Source organism: Chinchilla lanigera, unplaced genomic scaffold, assembly GCF_000276665.1.
Source record: "Chinchilla lanigera isolate Chin_1 unplaced genomic scaffold, ChiLan1.0 scaffold00083, whole genome shotgun sequence".
Classification (NCBI taxonomy): domain Eukaryota; kingdom Metazoa; phylum Chordata; class Mammalia; order Rodentia; family Chinchillidae; genus Chinchilla; species Chinchilla lanigera.
Window position 1 is genome coordinate 5,309,084 of NW_004955484.1, and position 17,097 is coordinate 5,326,180.

Consider the following 17,097-nt stretch of genomic DNA (forward strand, 5'->3'; position numbering starts at 1 on the left):
ATTTGGGGTATGTCAAGTGTATCCCAATAAAGCTGTAAAAAAAAAAGATGCTTTACTGAAGATGTAGAGATAGTGAATAAATGTATGAAAGATGCTCTACATCATCAGTTGTTGAAGAAATGCAAGTTAAAACTATAATCAGTACATACTTACTGTAATAGCCAGAATTTAAATTATTAACAATACCAAGAACTAAGGTGAATTTAGAATAACTGGAACAGATATGCTACTGAAGGAAATGCAAAAGAGACCCAACACTTTGGGAAAATATTTGGTTAACAGTTTATGAAATTAAACATACACTTACCATACGATCTGGCAGTTTCATTCCCAGGTAACCACCAACCAAAATAAAAATTTATGACAATGGAAGGACCTATAGACAATTTTTTTGTGGGGGGATATGGTCTTGCTATGTTATTTCAGGTTGGTAGCCTAGGTTGGCTTTTAACTTGATATGATCCTCCTGTCTCAGTCTCTCCAAGTGCAGGGATTACCAATGTGTACCACCATGCCTGGTGCTAAATTTTTATAATAGCTTTATATCTAAATCAAATGTCCATTTACTGGTGAATGGATAAACTGTGGTACATATATATATTGGAATACTACTCACATATTAAAAAGGGTAAGTTACAGAGTATACACAAACTGGATGAATCTTAAAAGTATCATACCAAGTGAAAGAAGCCATACTGAAATAGCTGTGTTTTACATGATTCTGTGAACATGATATTCTCAAAATGTAACCCTATATCAGTGGTTGCTAGTGGTTGAGTTTGAACATAGGGAATTGATAATAAAAGGACATGAAAGAACTTTACAGAGTTACAGAAATAACTATTCTGATTGTGGCAGTAGTTCTTGATATTTGTCAAAACTCACAGACCTACATTCATAAAAAAGGATGAATTTTACAATGTGTAAATTATGCCTCCAGAAAAATGACCCAAAAAAAGAAGGGGTAGGGGAAGTGCACATTATATATCAGAGAACAAAGAACCACCCCAAATACCTGCTTAAAAATAACAGAAACCATAATAGAACTTAAGATGCTAAAAGAGTTAGCCAAAAATTACATAACCCAGTTTAAAAAGAAACCTTTCAGAAATGAAAATTAAATAAAAACACTCTCAAGCAAAGAAACACTGATAGAATTTTCACCAAGAAGCATTTACTACAAGCAATATTAAAGGAAGTTCTTCAAACTTAAAATGATACAAACATGGATTCACAAAAAGAAATGAAGTGCCAGATAGGGTAAGATGTTGGCAAACAATTTGCTTTCATTTCTTAATTTCATTAAAAGCACCTCACAAAGAAAAATCCATGCCTAGAAGTATGTATCCTACCAGATATTTAGCAACAACAAAAGAATGCTGAACTTCTTCAAGAAATACAAAACAGAGCCAGGTTTGGTGACACAAGCCTATAATCCCAGCACACAAGAAGCTGAGGGAGGAAGATCGACAGGAGTCCGAAGCCAACCTGTGCTATATAATGAGTTCAAAGCCAACCTGAACTACTATATAGCAAGACCTTGTCAAATAAATAAATAAATACAAGATAATACAATCTAAGATCATTTAAAGATGTCAACAATCATTGCTCTATTTCTAAACAATCACAATAAAGCAAAAAAGCAAAAACTAATCTCCCTCATGAGAACTCTAAAAATAAAGTTATAGAATCACATTAGAAGACATAAGAAATTAGGGTATACAATATTCATGGTTGGGATGACTGACTATTATAAAGATGACAATTCTTCCTATGTTACTCTGCATATTCAGTGCAGTTCCTATCAGAAACTCAAAACAATTCTCATGGCATTAAGCTGATCATAAAATTCACAAATTCACATGGATGACAAAGGGCCAAGAACACTGAGGCAAAAGAACAACTTGGTGTGGGACATGGGTGAGCATTTTACCTTATTGGATATTCAATCATTTTTTTCAGAGATATAATATATGCAGGGTTTGAAAAGGGAAGAGACTACAAAGCCCAAAAATTGAGGCACACATATAGATAAGATGTTTATGACATTAGCAGTGGCAAAATGATGTTTAGCCCAGGGATTCATAAACTTTTTTGGTAAAGGATCAGTAAATATGCTAAGCTTTGAAGCCCATATAGTCTTTGTTACAAGGAATCAACTTGGACATTGTAGAAGAAAAGCAGTCATAGATAATAAATAAACAAATAAGTATGGTTATGTTCTCAGAACTTTACTTTGCAGTCCTCCTGCCTCAGCCTCCCAGCCAGTTGAAATTACAGGTATGCAGCACTGAGCACAGCTGGGCCATGATTTTTGAAATAGTAACAAAACACCACAAAATTATTTAAAGCCATTTCTCACATCATATACAAACATAAATTTCAGATAAACCACATAAATTCTAAGGTGAAAAAACAATGCTGGAAATGATTCTACAGAATAGAGAATATATTCAGGGCATACTAGTAAAATTTCACAATGAAAATTAATATAAAACATCTAAAAATTAAAGAATATAGATTTTTTACTCTTCACGTTGATCAAGAAATTTCCTAGTCTGGGCTTGGTGGCACATACCTGTAATCCCAGCATTCAGGAGGTTGAGGCAGGAGGATCAATGTGAGTTTGAGGCCAGCCTGGGCTACAAAGTGAGTGCAAGGCCAGCCTGAACTGCGTAGTGAAACCCTGTCTCAAAAATACATACATACATACATACATACATACATACATACTCTGGATACCATATCTACTCATTTTTTAATTCCCTGTGCCCATACACTACTCTTATCTCTGGATGATCTTCCTGTAACTTTAGGAAGCTCTAAGGGCTTTTCAAATGTTCTTAAGAGTGCTCCTTTTCAGCCCTTTAAATTGCCACCTCCCTCATAATTACAAGCCTTAAAACAATTCAGGAGTTAAATGATGGCCATTTTGTAAAATACTTGGTTTTGCTGCTTGGTCATTTCTACTAAAAAATAGAAATAAGCCACTAGAGCTAGACTGGGTCTTAAGTACATCCACATTTCAAAAAAAAAAAGTTTGAAACTGATGCAAAATTTTGCATGTATGTGTTATATTCTGGAGAAAAGCATCAATTTTTTTCCTGGTTATTAAAGAGGACTATGATCTCCTCCTATGTCCAACTCAAAAGGAATGTAAGAAACAGAACCTCTGTTCTGGAGGACAGGCATAGAGAAGCTCTTAAAAATTGGAAAGGAAGAGTGGGACTTGGTGGTGCACACCTGCTGAGGCAGGATTACTCTTGAGTTGGAGCTAGCCTGGGCTACCTAACAAGACCCAGTCACAAACAAACAAACATACAAAACTTGGAAAGAATAGTGAGGATTTTCATAGTCCCCCACAGAAGAAAGCTGTCTGTACTGTAAATCTCCTGAAATGGCCCAGAATCTCAATAGACATGAAATTAAATGGCAATAGGGAGGTGGAGTATCCCACCAGACATAGATGCTAAGGTTACTGAGGGTAGGGTGTCAAAGAGTGGTTGTTCTGGCCCCAGTGAGAAGTTGGAAGAGTTTGCTTGCCCTCCAATGGACCATGGGGGCTTTATTTTCCGAGGCTGTATAGCCCAGTACGACATGAATATATTAATGGGATCCAAGGACAAGGTAATTGCGTTTTCGACAGGAGTTCAATAACTTACATTCTCGTAGTGCTCTGCAGAGCGTTTTCGCTTGCACCTTCCACATGACCTGCACTATGTGCCTCTAGGAAGGGGCAGGGCGGCTGCAGCCTTGCTTGCTAAGGAACGTCCTGGACTCCGTTTGGGAGCCATCTTCCCGGTGTCAAATACATGAAGAAAGTTTCGGGCCGTGTCGGTGTCGGAGATGGGAGGGGCGCAACATGGTGGAGGCAAGTGTAAGCTGGGGTGTGCCTCGGGGAGGGACAGGCTGACAGAGCTGCGCAGGAAAGGGCGCCGCGGCGGCGGGCGGCGCTGAGGCGGGGGCAGGGGCCGGCCGGCGTCGCGGACCCGCGAGGGGACCCCCTTGAGGTAAAATCCCAGAGGCCAGCACGGGCCCCGCCGCAGGGGCGGGAGGCGGCCCCCTGAAGTCCCTGTCTAGAGCTCTGTCCGACTCTGCGCCCCTCCAGCTCCCGCAGCCCTGGCTGACTACTCCCCCCTCGCAGTCTCTCACCGGTGAGTCGCTGGCTCCAGCCGCACCACGAACTCCACAAACACTACCTCGCCCACTGTGTAAGCGCCACAAATTCAAAACGGCGCTCCAGAGCCCCACCCGCTAGTCCCGCGCAGAGTGAAGGACGGAGGAGCCAATCGAAGTCCGGCTGGCCCCAGACTCCTAAAGACAATGGGTGTGGCGAAGGGAAGAGGGCGGGGCGATACCGTGTTGCTAGGACGACGGCTTCCGGGCGGGCAGGTGGAAGTGACTTCCGACCCCAGAGCGAGGCTCCACCGGAAAAGCCTCCCTAGGTGGTCCTGGGAGTCGGGACTTCCACCTCCGGGTCCTCATGAATGTTCTCGCAGGCCACCAGCTCTATTTCCCTTATTCTCTTTCACCAAACTATTTACCTGTCCAGTTACAACGTGCAAGGTGGTTCCCCAAGGTGAGCGTGTGGCTATACTCCTCTTCACACAAGAGTAAAACCCCAGAGTCGACACGTACTGTGTTTGGGGCACACAGTGGTACTATAAACAAGCAAACGAACAGCAGAAAAGTGGAAAATTTGAATTCTTAAACGTTCAGTAGCTGCTTATGTGGGTTTTTGAAACTGAGCTCTATGCATTTCTTCGCCTTTAAACATCTTGTGCAGTTTGAGTTACAAAGGTCTCGTTCCTTCTGACCCAGACGTTCCAGGAAAATGGGCAAGACGCTTGAATTTTTTTTTTTTTTTTTTTTTAATTTTCTGTAACAGTCTCAAAGGTTCTCTGACTTTCTTAAATGCCCATAATCTAAAGGCAGGCTGTAAAATGAACAGGAGTTTGGGCATAACCATTCCAAGGATCAAAAGAATTCAGCTGACTCTCCCCGTTCTTTAGGCAAATCATTTTAATCTAAACTTAACCTACATGATAAACATGGTTCCTATTTCATTTAATGATGATAGTCTTGTCACTGAGCAGGTCCAGGGAAGAGCCTGGGATCTCAACTCTCTCCCACTGCATAGGCTCTCACCTCAAGTTATGGAAAAGGAATTTGAGGGGATGTGCAGTTGAGGCACAGAGAAGGTTAATAGGTAAAGTTACATGGCAATGAAGAATAGGAAAATATTACAGCTAGAGTAACTGAAGGGAACACACCCTGAGGAAGGTGTTCAGACTGGTTGGATCACGAAAGATGGAGGCCAGCTTTTATTTTTTATTTTAAAGAGAAAAGAACAAAACCAACAAAAACAGACAAAAACAAAACAACCCAAAAACTATAAAAATAGCACAGAATTTCAAAACAAGATGATAGGAAATCAACAATGATTGTTGTATTCCTGATTGTTATCTTTAAAGTAGTTGCTCAGATTACCAGATATAGGTATGCAAGATTGATCGAACAAACATTAACTGTTCCTTTCAATAAACCGAAAGAAAGTAGTAGTCTTTCCCATTAAGCAGTTTCTTTCCCTTTCACAATATCTACCTTTCAGTTTTATTTACTCTTTCAGATTCTTACACTAGGGAGACAGTGTTTACACAAGTGGACCTAATTTATTTCACTTATGAGTATGGTCTCTAGTTGCATCCATTTACCTATAAAAGCCTCGAGTTTACCTTTATAGCTGAGTAATACTCCATTGTATAAAAATACCACATTTTTCATATCTGCTTCTCAGGTGATGGACATTTGGGTTGTTTCCAAGATTTTGCTATTACAAATTGTGCTGCTATAAACACGGGTGCACATATATCACTATGGTATGATGTCTTTAATTCTGGGAAAATACCCAGAAGGGGAATGGCTGGGTTAAATGGGACCTCTAATTCTAATTTTTGAGGAATCTCCAGACTGATTTCCAAAGTAGTTGCACTGGTCTACATTGCCACCAACAGTGGAGAAGAGTTCCCTTTTCCCTACAGCCCCTCCAGCATTGGTTGTTGGTTAATTTCTTGATGGTAGCCATTCTTACTGGGGTGAGATGAAATGTCAGTGTTGTTTTAATTTGCATCTCTCAAAGACCCCCCCCCAAATTAAAAGACCCAATCCAGAAATGGGTATCTGAGCTGAATACACACTTCTCAGATGAAGAGATACAAATGGCAAATAAATACATGAAAAAATATTCAACATCATTGGTCATTCAGAAGGCCAGCTTTTAAGGACTAGCTGAGATGAATCAGGATTTGTTTGCTTATTATTTGAGTTCTGGTTTCCATTTGTCTGGAGTAATCCTTATGGCTTGAGGGGCAATTGGGTTTACAAGAGATGATCACTTCTGTTTGAGAAGGTGATCTCATCATGAAGTGGTCTGCAGGGCTTTGCTTTTCCTTAAGGGGGAGGTGATTACAAGTTTGAAGACTTCTAGGCATGGCTTCAGTGGGTTCTGGAACTGGATGTTGTAAAAGCTGGTAATCAGATGTCCCTGTAAATCCTGAAAAATAGTTATTCTTAACTTGATGTCCTCAGTCTTGAAAGGGGATGAGGTAGGCCAGGTAAATTTAAGGCAAATAAACCTCGTTTTGCCAACTTTTCCTAAATGATACATGCTTACCTGCAGGGCTAGTCAGAATTTGATCCAGAGTCTTAAGGTAATAAGGGAGACAAAAAAAATTTAGTTTTCCTGTATCTTTTTGACCTATCTTTATTTGTTCTCCTCAGTCTCACATAAATCTGTCTCATTTATGAAAGTAAATATTGTTGAATAGATAGAAGACAAATAAAGCCTTCTGCAGACAGATAATTCTGTAACTTTAAAATAAAATCTTACAGTGTAAAAATAGCATCTTACAGTAAACAACAAAAGCCGTTAAATTCTCCTCACCAAGATCTCACCAAATCCTATTGCAGGGAAGAAGTTATGAAAGCTTAGATCTGTATGTGTTTAGGTTCCTGCCAACTCCTTTCTTAAAATTCCATCTTCAAAACTCTCTGCTAATGAGCACTTTTCCAGCAGCATGAATGAAATATTCTGAATAACTTTCCTCAGCCTGAAGGTTAGAAATTTTATTAAATAAAAAATTAAATACATTAGAATACTTAGATATGAAACATTAATGAGCTCAGTAATACATTTATAAAAAGAGAAGGCACTTAAAACACAGGCCACCTGCATTGTGGAACTATATAATGTGATGAGATTTGATAAATCAGCAAGGGATCACAAAATGCCCAGGATTTCAAAAGAGAACGTTCCATGAGCTACATAGGCCATTTGAAAATAAACCAGCTCAGCAACCCAAGAGGCTTTAACAATGGACCAGACTATCTTTGAGATATCAATATTATACTCAAGAAAGTCAATTAAAATGTTATTTATCTAGTGAGAGAGGAAAAAGCCAGAAGTTTTAGTTAGACCATTAATTTGAAAACGCATAGTGGATTTAGACTTTAGAAAGCAGAGAAAGGGCCGTGCCTACAATTCCAGCTGCTTGGGAGGCTGAGGCAGGAAGATCACGAATTTGAAGCCAACTCTGGCAACTTAGTGAGACCCTGTCTCAAGAATTTTTTTTTTTTTTTTTTTTTTTGTCTTTTTGAGACAGGGTTTCCCTATGTAGTTCAGGCTGGCTTTGAACTCACTTTGTAGCCTGGGCTGGTCTTGAACTTTCAGTGATCCTGCAAGTGATCCACACCCCTTTCAAGGTTTTTTTAAAAGATCAATTTGAGTCTTTGGATACACTTTGAGACCATAGTGGTAAGTGAAATAAATCACACACAGAAGCTTAAATATTACATGGTTTCTCTTATATAAGAAACCCAAAGTATAAATAAATTAAAGAGCAAAATAAAAGATAGACAATAAGAAGCAGAGAGATAGACCTTTTGCAAATGGAAGGAGGACCAAAAGATGGAGGATAGGGGAAAGGGACATAAAACGAATTAAGATGTGTTATGTACGTGTACAACTCCCCAGGATGGATAGAAGTAATCATTATGCACTGCAAACATATACCAATAAAAATTAAAAAGAACTGGGGATACAGCTGAGTGGTAGAGCACCCCAAGTTCAATCCACAACACAACACAAAAACCCTATAGTCATATATTTGCTTTTGTACATTTTCTCCTGGATATCTTCTCCTCTGTACTTGGTTGAATCTTACTTATTCTTCAAGACCAAGCTCAAATTGTGAATATTTGGTGATCTAGCCTATAGTCAACTCTCTCCTTCTGAATAACTATACAATGTAAGATATACTCTCTATTTGACATTTTTGATTTTCACCTTATAATGTTTATAATTTATGTTTACAAATATTTCTTTTATATAATTTGCCTCAGTGACTAAATTCTAAGCTATTTAGTATTCACCACTGTACCTGACAAAATACCTTGAACTTGAAAATAAGTTTTGATGTAAAAATGCCTAAATTTAGATTAAAGTTAGATGTCACTTTGTATTACTTTGCTAAGTTAATCATAACAAAATATCACAGATTGACTTACACACAGATATTATATTCTCACCGTCCTGGAGGCTAGAAGTCCATGATGAAAGTATAGGCAGGGTTGTCTTCCTGTGGCCTCTCTTCTTGGGTTATAGATGGCTGTTTCATCCCTCTTGTCTTCACAGGGTCTTCCTCTTCATCTCTACATATAAATGTTTTTTGGGGGAGGGACACACAGTAAATCTCATAGGAGTAACACTCAAAAAGCAGAAATGTTTGGAAGAAGCTACCTATCACTTTTAAGAATTCTCATCTTTAGGGATGAGATTATAGTTCAGTGGTAGAGTGCTTGCTTAGCATGCACGAGGCTCTAGGTTCAATCCCCAACACTGCCAAGGGAAGAAAAATCTGTTTAGATTTCTAGATGACACAAATACAGAAATCAGATTAGTGTAAGATAACAGAGTAATAAGGACCGTGGTGAATCAGGTTATACTTGTCTGGACAAAAGATACTCAAATTAAAACTTGTAAATAACCATCTCTCCCTTCTTTACTCCCCAGTTTGGCTGGTTTTGACTCACAGGGTATCAGTTTACAAAAATCACCACCAAGTTATTTCATTTGGCATAATAAGCTTTCCTAGTAGATATTAGACATGTTAGAAAGTATGTTTTCAAGTACTGAAAGACATACTTTCCAGACCCTTTTGGTTCACACAACACTTTTCAGTTGAGTACCTGCTATGTTGAAGGAACTGCACTAAATGTCATCCTGAGATCAAGAGCCATTAATTTGGCTACAATTATCCGAGAATTACAAGGACAGTGTACTTTTGAGATAACTTATCAAGTGCACAACAGTAGTCCCCCTTATCCATTTTTGTTTTCCACAGTTTCATTTACCCATGGTCAATGACAGTCCAAAAATATTAAATGAGAAATTCTTGAAATAAATAATTCATAAGCTTTAAATTGCACTCTGTTCTGAGTAGCATGATGAAATCTTGTTTTAATCCATTCCACCAAGGATGTGAATCATCCCTTTGTCTAGCATATCTATACTGTATACATACGTGCTAGTCATTCAATAATAGCCTCAGTTATCAGATCCATCACTGTATTATAGCAACACTTGAATTTAAGTAGGCTTTATTTTACTCAATAATGGCCCAAAGTACAAACTTTTATTATAGTATATTGTTAAAACTGTTCTTTTTTATTATCATTATTGTTAACCTCTTACCATGCTCATTTTATAAATTAAACTTTACCATAGGCATGTATGCATGGGAAAAACCATAGCTTATATAAAGCGCAATATTGTCCATGTGTGATTTAGGCATCTTCTGGGGGCTTGGAACATAACCCTGTGGGTAATGAGGAACTACTGTGATCATAATTTTTGTATAATTTTATCTTATAAATAAATTAGAACTTCAACAAAAATTCCTTGTCACAGTGTATGCATTGATAAGGCCAGGACTCTTTTTTTCCAAGTACAAATATACAGTAAATGAGACAAAAATAATTATAGTGCAGGACAAAAGTAAGAAGACCATAAGAAAATTATAGATAAGTACTATGTGAAATTATAGGAGAAAGAGATTTCAACCAGATGGATATATTATTGAAAGAATTTAATGCAGTTAAAATTAATCTTTCCATGACACTTTGTACCTCTTGTATAGCTTTAATAAAATGTGTTATTTGGTAGTTATTTGCATATGTTCATACCTCCTCCAAATATACACTAAAATATCCAGGAATGTTTAAGTCTTAATATGTTTCAGTCAAGTGCTAAATGTCCCAAAAGAATCATCAGGAGAACTTTAAAAAATAAACTCTTCTCAACTCTACCTCTGCAGATTCTAATTTGCTAGGCTTAAAGAAGTGGTAGAGAATCTCATTTATTTTAAAATTTGAGATGGGGTCTCACTAAATTGCCTAGGTTGGCCTCAGACTTGATCTTCCTGTCTCAGCGTCCTGAGTGCTGGGATTACAGGTACACACCACCGCATTAGGCTGAGAATGTCTATTTTGAAAAGGTTCTCCCCATTTAACAATTTTGATTTGGAATCTCCCCATTTAACAATTTCCCATTTGGAATCTAATGCCCTAGAGCACCTAGTATGTAGTATGCTCTCAATAAATTCTTGTCACATTAAATGAACAGAGCTGTGATTTAGTAAGATTAATAAGACCCCAGTGTGTAGGATGGATTGGAGTTAGAAATATCCTAGAGGCAGGAAAATCTTATTACACACATCCAGCTAAGAGATGAAGCAGCCCTAAACTAGAGTAGAGGCAATAGGAAAGAAATGGATGAGAAACACTGAAAAGGTAGAATGAGCAGAATTAAATGAGACTTAATATAATGTAGTAGTTCTCAAAATATAGACTGCCTAAGTCTTCTGTAGGGTGTTGATTTCTGTGCCCAGTCCTTGAAGACAAGTTCAGTTCATTCAGCGAGGACATGAATCTGCAGTTTTATTTGATTTAGTGCATTTAATCCATTTCTGCTTAAGACCTCAGTTTAAAAACATACTGATGTGTTGACCATTGTGAGGGAAGAAGATAGAAGATTAAAAATAATTATAGTGATTAAATCTAGATTGACAGGATGGTAAACCAGTAAAACACACTGAGAATTTGGTTTAAAGGGAAATGAAATTCACTCATGAAACTACTCAAGTAAGAAACGTCATTTAAATGCTCAAGGAAGAGGTAAGGGTAAAGAAAAATACTGCAATGTGTATGTGTAATAAAGATTTATAAAAGAGATCAAAGAAAAAGAAGAGAATAATAGAAAAAATTCAGGAGGAATTTCTCCTTGTATTGATCTTTAAAAGGAGGCAGCTCATGAAACAAAAGGTGGAAAGAAAGCCTGCCTAAATAAAATAAAACAAGAATCTCAGCCAGGTGTGGTAGCCCATACTTGTAATCCCAAATCTTCTCTGGAAGGCTGAGGCAGGAGGATTGCAAGTAGTGTCCAAACTTGGTCAGTGTAGCAACTTAGCGAAACCCTGTCTCAAACAATTTTTAATAATTGGCTGGAGATTTAGCTCAGGGCAAAGATTCTAGCCTAGGTTCATCCCTCAGTACCACTGACACAAAACAAACATAAAAACCCAAAAAGATTTCAGGCAAAGAATATTTATATTATCTAACATAAATGAGAACCTTAGGAATTGTGGGGTAGGCAAAAAAGATTGATATATATCTGGTATACCTGAATATAGGAAATTCTGTAGAATATTTTGGGATTGGTATGAATTGAAAAATAAGTTGACAAAATCAAAGTTAGAAGTATTTAAGCATAACTTGCAAATGTAAGAGAAATATTCAGGCATAACTATGCAAATGTAAGAGATGCTAGGCATGGTAGTACACACCTGTAATCCTAGGACTTGGGAGGCTGAGGCAGAAGGGTGGCTGTGAGTTCAAGGCCAGCCTGGGGTACGTAGTGAGTTCAAGGCCAGCCTGCACTGCACAGTGAGATTCTGCATTCCCCCCACAAAAAAGGAAGAGATTGTCATTATATTAAAGAGATAGCCCTGCAAGTTGCTTTTATTTTGGTTTTCTTTTTTACAAACCCTTGTGTCAAGGCTGACTTTCAATAGAATGCAGCAAGGGAGTCAAGTTACTTTTAATCCATTTAGGCATTTCTACTTTTGATAACATTTGAAAATAATTTTTAAGAGCATGATCAAAGGAAATAAAATGTGATGAATAAATACACATATATAAATAGTAAACATTAATCTTTAGCCAAAATGAGATTTCTCTGAAGTCCTTCTGCATAAAAGGGGGATAAGGAAAATGAATTAATAAACCTAATTAGAAATTACCTTTTTTATAAGTAAAAGAAAACATAATCACTGAAATGTAGAGGGATTATTTTTATTTTTGTTTTATTTTTAAGATAAGCTTTAAAAAAGAAAATATTTTAGAAAGAAATGTCTTTTGCAAATTTAATAATAAGATGATTTTATCTATTTTATGTTGTATGCCAATCCTATGAACTACCCATAAGTAGATAATTACTATAATGATAAATGCTATTAAAAGATCTGGATTCAAGTCTACTTTTTAATAGTTGTATATTCAAATATACCTTTTAATAATTGTGCTTTATGTCCTTGATTAAGGGAAATAATTTCAATTTCAGGGTTCTATGATATAAAATAAAAAATAATATTTGTTTTATAGTATTAAATAAAGTGGTATAATATTAAGTACATATCTACCATATCATCAACATTCACTAAGTGGTAATTTTTTTATCGATTAAATGACCTTATGCAACTGTCTTAATGGCTATAAGTTTTTTACTTTCCTTTGTGAAATGGAACTAAGTAGTATGATATCCCTGTAGGATTTCCAGATGAAGTTATTAGAAATTTAGGAATATAAGAAGATCTTGTAATATGAATAGCACACAAAAACATTCAGTAAATGGTAAATGCTTTTGTTATTTCAAAAACCTCAAAATAATACCTTGTATTTATGTTTTCTTGGTGCTTTTATATTTTTTATATATTCCTTCCTACAGTGTTGTCAGTTCCTGTTACGGAGGAGAAGAAAATTTGTATTATTCAAAGATAGAAGACAATGCAAAGTTTCTCATTTCCGGCCTGTTTTTTTTTTTTTTTTTTTTGTTTGTTTGTTTGTTTTGCACTGAATGTTTAACTCATAAGCCTTATTTTTTTTTAACTTTTAATTCTGAAATTTTAGATCACATGCAGTTGCAAGTAATAGTTCAAAGGGGTAAATCTCTTGTAGCCTCACTAAATTTTCCCCACTGATAACTGTATCATACATTACTATAGTATTATAATACTATACACTTGATCTTAGCCAAAAGGCTGAGAAGTGATAGTATTATAGTACTATAGTATGAAGAAATGGGCACCCATTGATCTTACTCAGAATTCACAATTTAATATCTACTAATTTATGTATTTGTGCATAGATTTAGTTCAGACCAGTTGTATCACAAATGGAGATTCATGTAACCTCTATTATTGTCAAGGCATAGAATTGTTCAATCATGACAAGGATTTTTTGATCAATATTTTCAGAGCCACCATCCTTCTACCTACATCCTGACTGAAATCATTATTCTCTTCTCCATGTCTGATTTTGTCACTTTGAATGTTATATAAATGGTATACTTTTTGAGATAGACAATCCTTATTTTTAGTGAAACTTACATTTGGGATAGAATTGTAACACTTCCCTAGAATAGGTGAGACTCTCAGATCAATACCCAGGACCACAGAAAAAAATACATTTACATTATATGAAAAATGTAAACCTGCTAATAAATGAAGCAGTAGATCTGTTTACGAGTTGTTGGTCCACAGATCATAAGAGAAGAATTGGAAGAAAAAAACTACATGCTTCTTGGATTTCTTCCTTTCTTTGTTTCTTCATTTCTTTGTTTCTTTTATCTGGGGCAGTATGGGGTATTGATCCCACTGAGCTACCTCCCTGGCCCTTCCCCTCTTTTTAGGCAAGGTCTTGCTGTCTCATAGGCTGGGATCAGACTTCCAGTTCTCCTGCTTCAGCCACGCAGAGTGCTGGGATTACAAGTGTGCACCTCACACCAGGCTGATTCTTAGATGTCTAAATGGCAGCGTATTTTCCTATTCAAAAGACTCCATATCCATTTCCTTCTGGAAATGCTTTCTAATGAAAATTCATCTAGTTGTGCATCTTGGATAGATTTTTACTCTCATATCAGTGAACAGGGAAGTAAATACAAAGAATGAAGTTACAGAAAATTATAAAACAAGAAGTTGCAAGCTCTTTGAAAAAACAACTATTACATGGGTAAAAGCATAATAATCAACTATTCCGGAACGGTGGAAATTGATCAGATGCCTCCAGAAAACTAAGGGAGTGTCTGATGAAGGGAGAAACTACAGAAATGTAATAAGGGAGTGACATGCATGAACTAGCTACGTTTCCCATTTATCTCATCTTACCACAGCTGTAGGAACAGTAGCTGGCATTTGTGGAGCAGCTGGCTGTTGCCACAGTGGGTGTTAAGAACCTTGTCCCACAAATTTTAGTGTTATGCATTTTGGTCAGTCATGTAGTTCCATGAGTGGCTAGCAAATACACATTTTATTTTTAATCCCCCTCAGGTTATATCAGCTTCTTTGTGGCAACTAATAGAACATTCAAAGGGACTTTTTTGTCATTTAAATCCATAAGGAAATCTCTGTTGGATCACTGCCTGACTACAGAGCTAATGGGCAAGAATCTTCTGTGGCCATATAGACAACTGTAGTCTTCAACAAGCAAGAATAAGCAATCCCTAAAGAGTGGTAGAACCTGATACCTAGAGTTACCACATAAAAATACTCAAAATGTCCATTCTTCAACAAACAAAATCATAAAGTACATAAAGGAACAGGAAGGTATGGGCCATTCACACAGAAAAAATATTTACATTGTTTTTGCCAGAAACCATCAGAGCAAGCCCAGACATTGGCGTTACTGGTCATAGGCATTAAATTATGTCTTTGAAAGGCTCATTGAATCTAAGGAAACCATGGGCAAAAAACTGAGGAAAATTGGAAAAATAACATATAAAATGAATAGGACCTATGAATAAAGAAAAACTGTAAAAAGGAACCAAGTAGAAAATTCAGACATGAAAAGTGCAATAGGTAAAATGAAAATGCACAAGAAGGTCTCAGTGATACAAGCAGGTTGAAAAAGAGAATGAGAAAACTTGAAGATAAGGCAGTGAAAATCACTCAACCTGTGGAGCAGTGTGTTAGTCAGCTTTTCATCACTGTAGCCAAATAACTGATACACAGTTTAAGTGAGAAAAGGATTACTTTGCTCACAGTTTCAGAGATTTCAGTCCTTTGTCAGCTGGCTCCAATGCAGGAACATAGTGTTGGGGCCTGGTAGAGGAGAGCTATTCATCATATGGCAGATCCAAAGCAGAAAAAGAGGGGAAGAGCCAGAGAGACAGAGGAAGGACTAGGGAGAAGATATACTATTCAAAGGCATATTGCCAGTTACTATGTCCTCCACTGGGGCCCTACCTTTTAATAACCTATTCAACTACGAACTTATGAATGGATTGATTCATTGTTTAGGTTAGCACATTCATGATTCATTCTCCTTCTAGAAGCCCCAAATCTGAACACACAAACTTAAGGGGATATTTTAGGTCTAGAGTATAACAGAAATGAGAAAATTAAGAAAATGAACAGAGCCTCTGGGACTTGTGGAACATCATCATATATACAAATATTGCATCATGGAAGTCTCAGAATAAGAAAGAAGACTAAGGGAAGAAATATTATTTTAAAAAAAACTGAAGAATATTCAAATTTGATGGAAGACATGATTATACACATCAGAAATAAGCCAGGTGCAGTGGGTTGCCTATAATGCCTATAATCCCAGAGACTTGGGAGGCTGAGGGAAGAACATTGCAAGTTGAAGACCCACTTGGAACACTGAGATCCTGTCTCGAGTAAAAAAGTCTGAGGATGTAACTTAATGGAACCATACCCCTTAGATTAATCTCTATTACCCCCCCGCACACAAATAATTCAACAAACTCCAAACAGAATAAACTCAAAAGAGTTTCACACAGGCCACATTATAGTTGTATTCTCCAGAGACAAAGAGAAAATCTAGAAACCAAAAAGAGAAGTAAGTTATGTATAAGAAATCCTCAAGAAAACAATGGTTGATTTATACTGAGAACCTATGAAGGCCAGAAAAAGGTGGGATAGCATATTTAAAATAATGGAAGGAAATAACTACCAACAACTCCATATCTGGAAAAATTATCCTTCAGTAATGATGGAGACATTAAGACAGATACAAATGAACAAAATACAAAGGGAATTTATTACTAGTAGAACTGCCTTGTTAGAAGTGCTAGAGACTTTCAGAATGAAATTAAATCTAAGCCATACAAAAAATGAACTAGTAATGGTAACTATATAGGTAAATATAAAAGGCAGTGTTATTGTTCTTTTGGTTTGTAATGCTTCTTTTAAATTTTGACTTAAAGGACAAATATATAAAATAATCATCTTAAAGTTATGCTAATGGTACACAATGTGAATATATGTCATATATGACCACAATATAAATAGGAAGGAATGGAGATGTGTAGGGACATATATGGAGACTAATCTGGTGGTATTCAGATTGGGTTGTAATAACTGAAGATATCTTTTATAACCCACAATATAACCATAAAAGAAATAGCTTGTAAATATTTACACCCAAACATAAAACAAAATGGAACATGACAAAAGCTGAACCAAATAAAACAGATGAAACAACTGAAATCGAAAGAACATAAAACATGCAGAAAACAAATTGCTAAATGGCATGGTAAACCCTTACCATTAATTATTTTAATTGTAAATAGATTAAACCACTTAATTAAAAGGTAAAAACTATCATAATGAGTTTTTAAAAATGTGATCCACCTCTGTTGTTTATAAGACACTTTAGATTCAAAGTTACAAAGAAAAAAAAAAAAAATGGGGCTGGGGATTTAGCTCAGCGGCAAAGCGCCTGCCTGGCAAGCGCAAGGTC

At 36.6% G+C, this 17,097-nt stretch overlaps 1 long non-coding RNA gene across 2 annotated transcripts in view; it reads right to left on the minus strand.

Annotated features, from left to right (window-relative positions):
- LOC102019600 overlaps nucleotides 1-4,309 on the minus strand; it is a 133,052-nt gene extending 128,743 nt beyond the window's left edge. For both annotated transcript variants that reach the window (XR_263887.2, XR_263888.2), the window contains exon 1: nucleotides 4,153-4,309. This is a non-coding gene — a long non-coding RNA (uncharacterized LOC102019600). The remainder of the gene's footprint in view (nucleotides 1-4,152) is intronic.
- Between the last annotated feature and the right edge of the window lie 12,788 nt (nucleotides 4,310-17,097).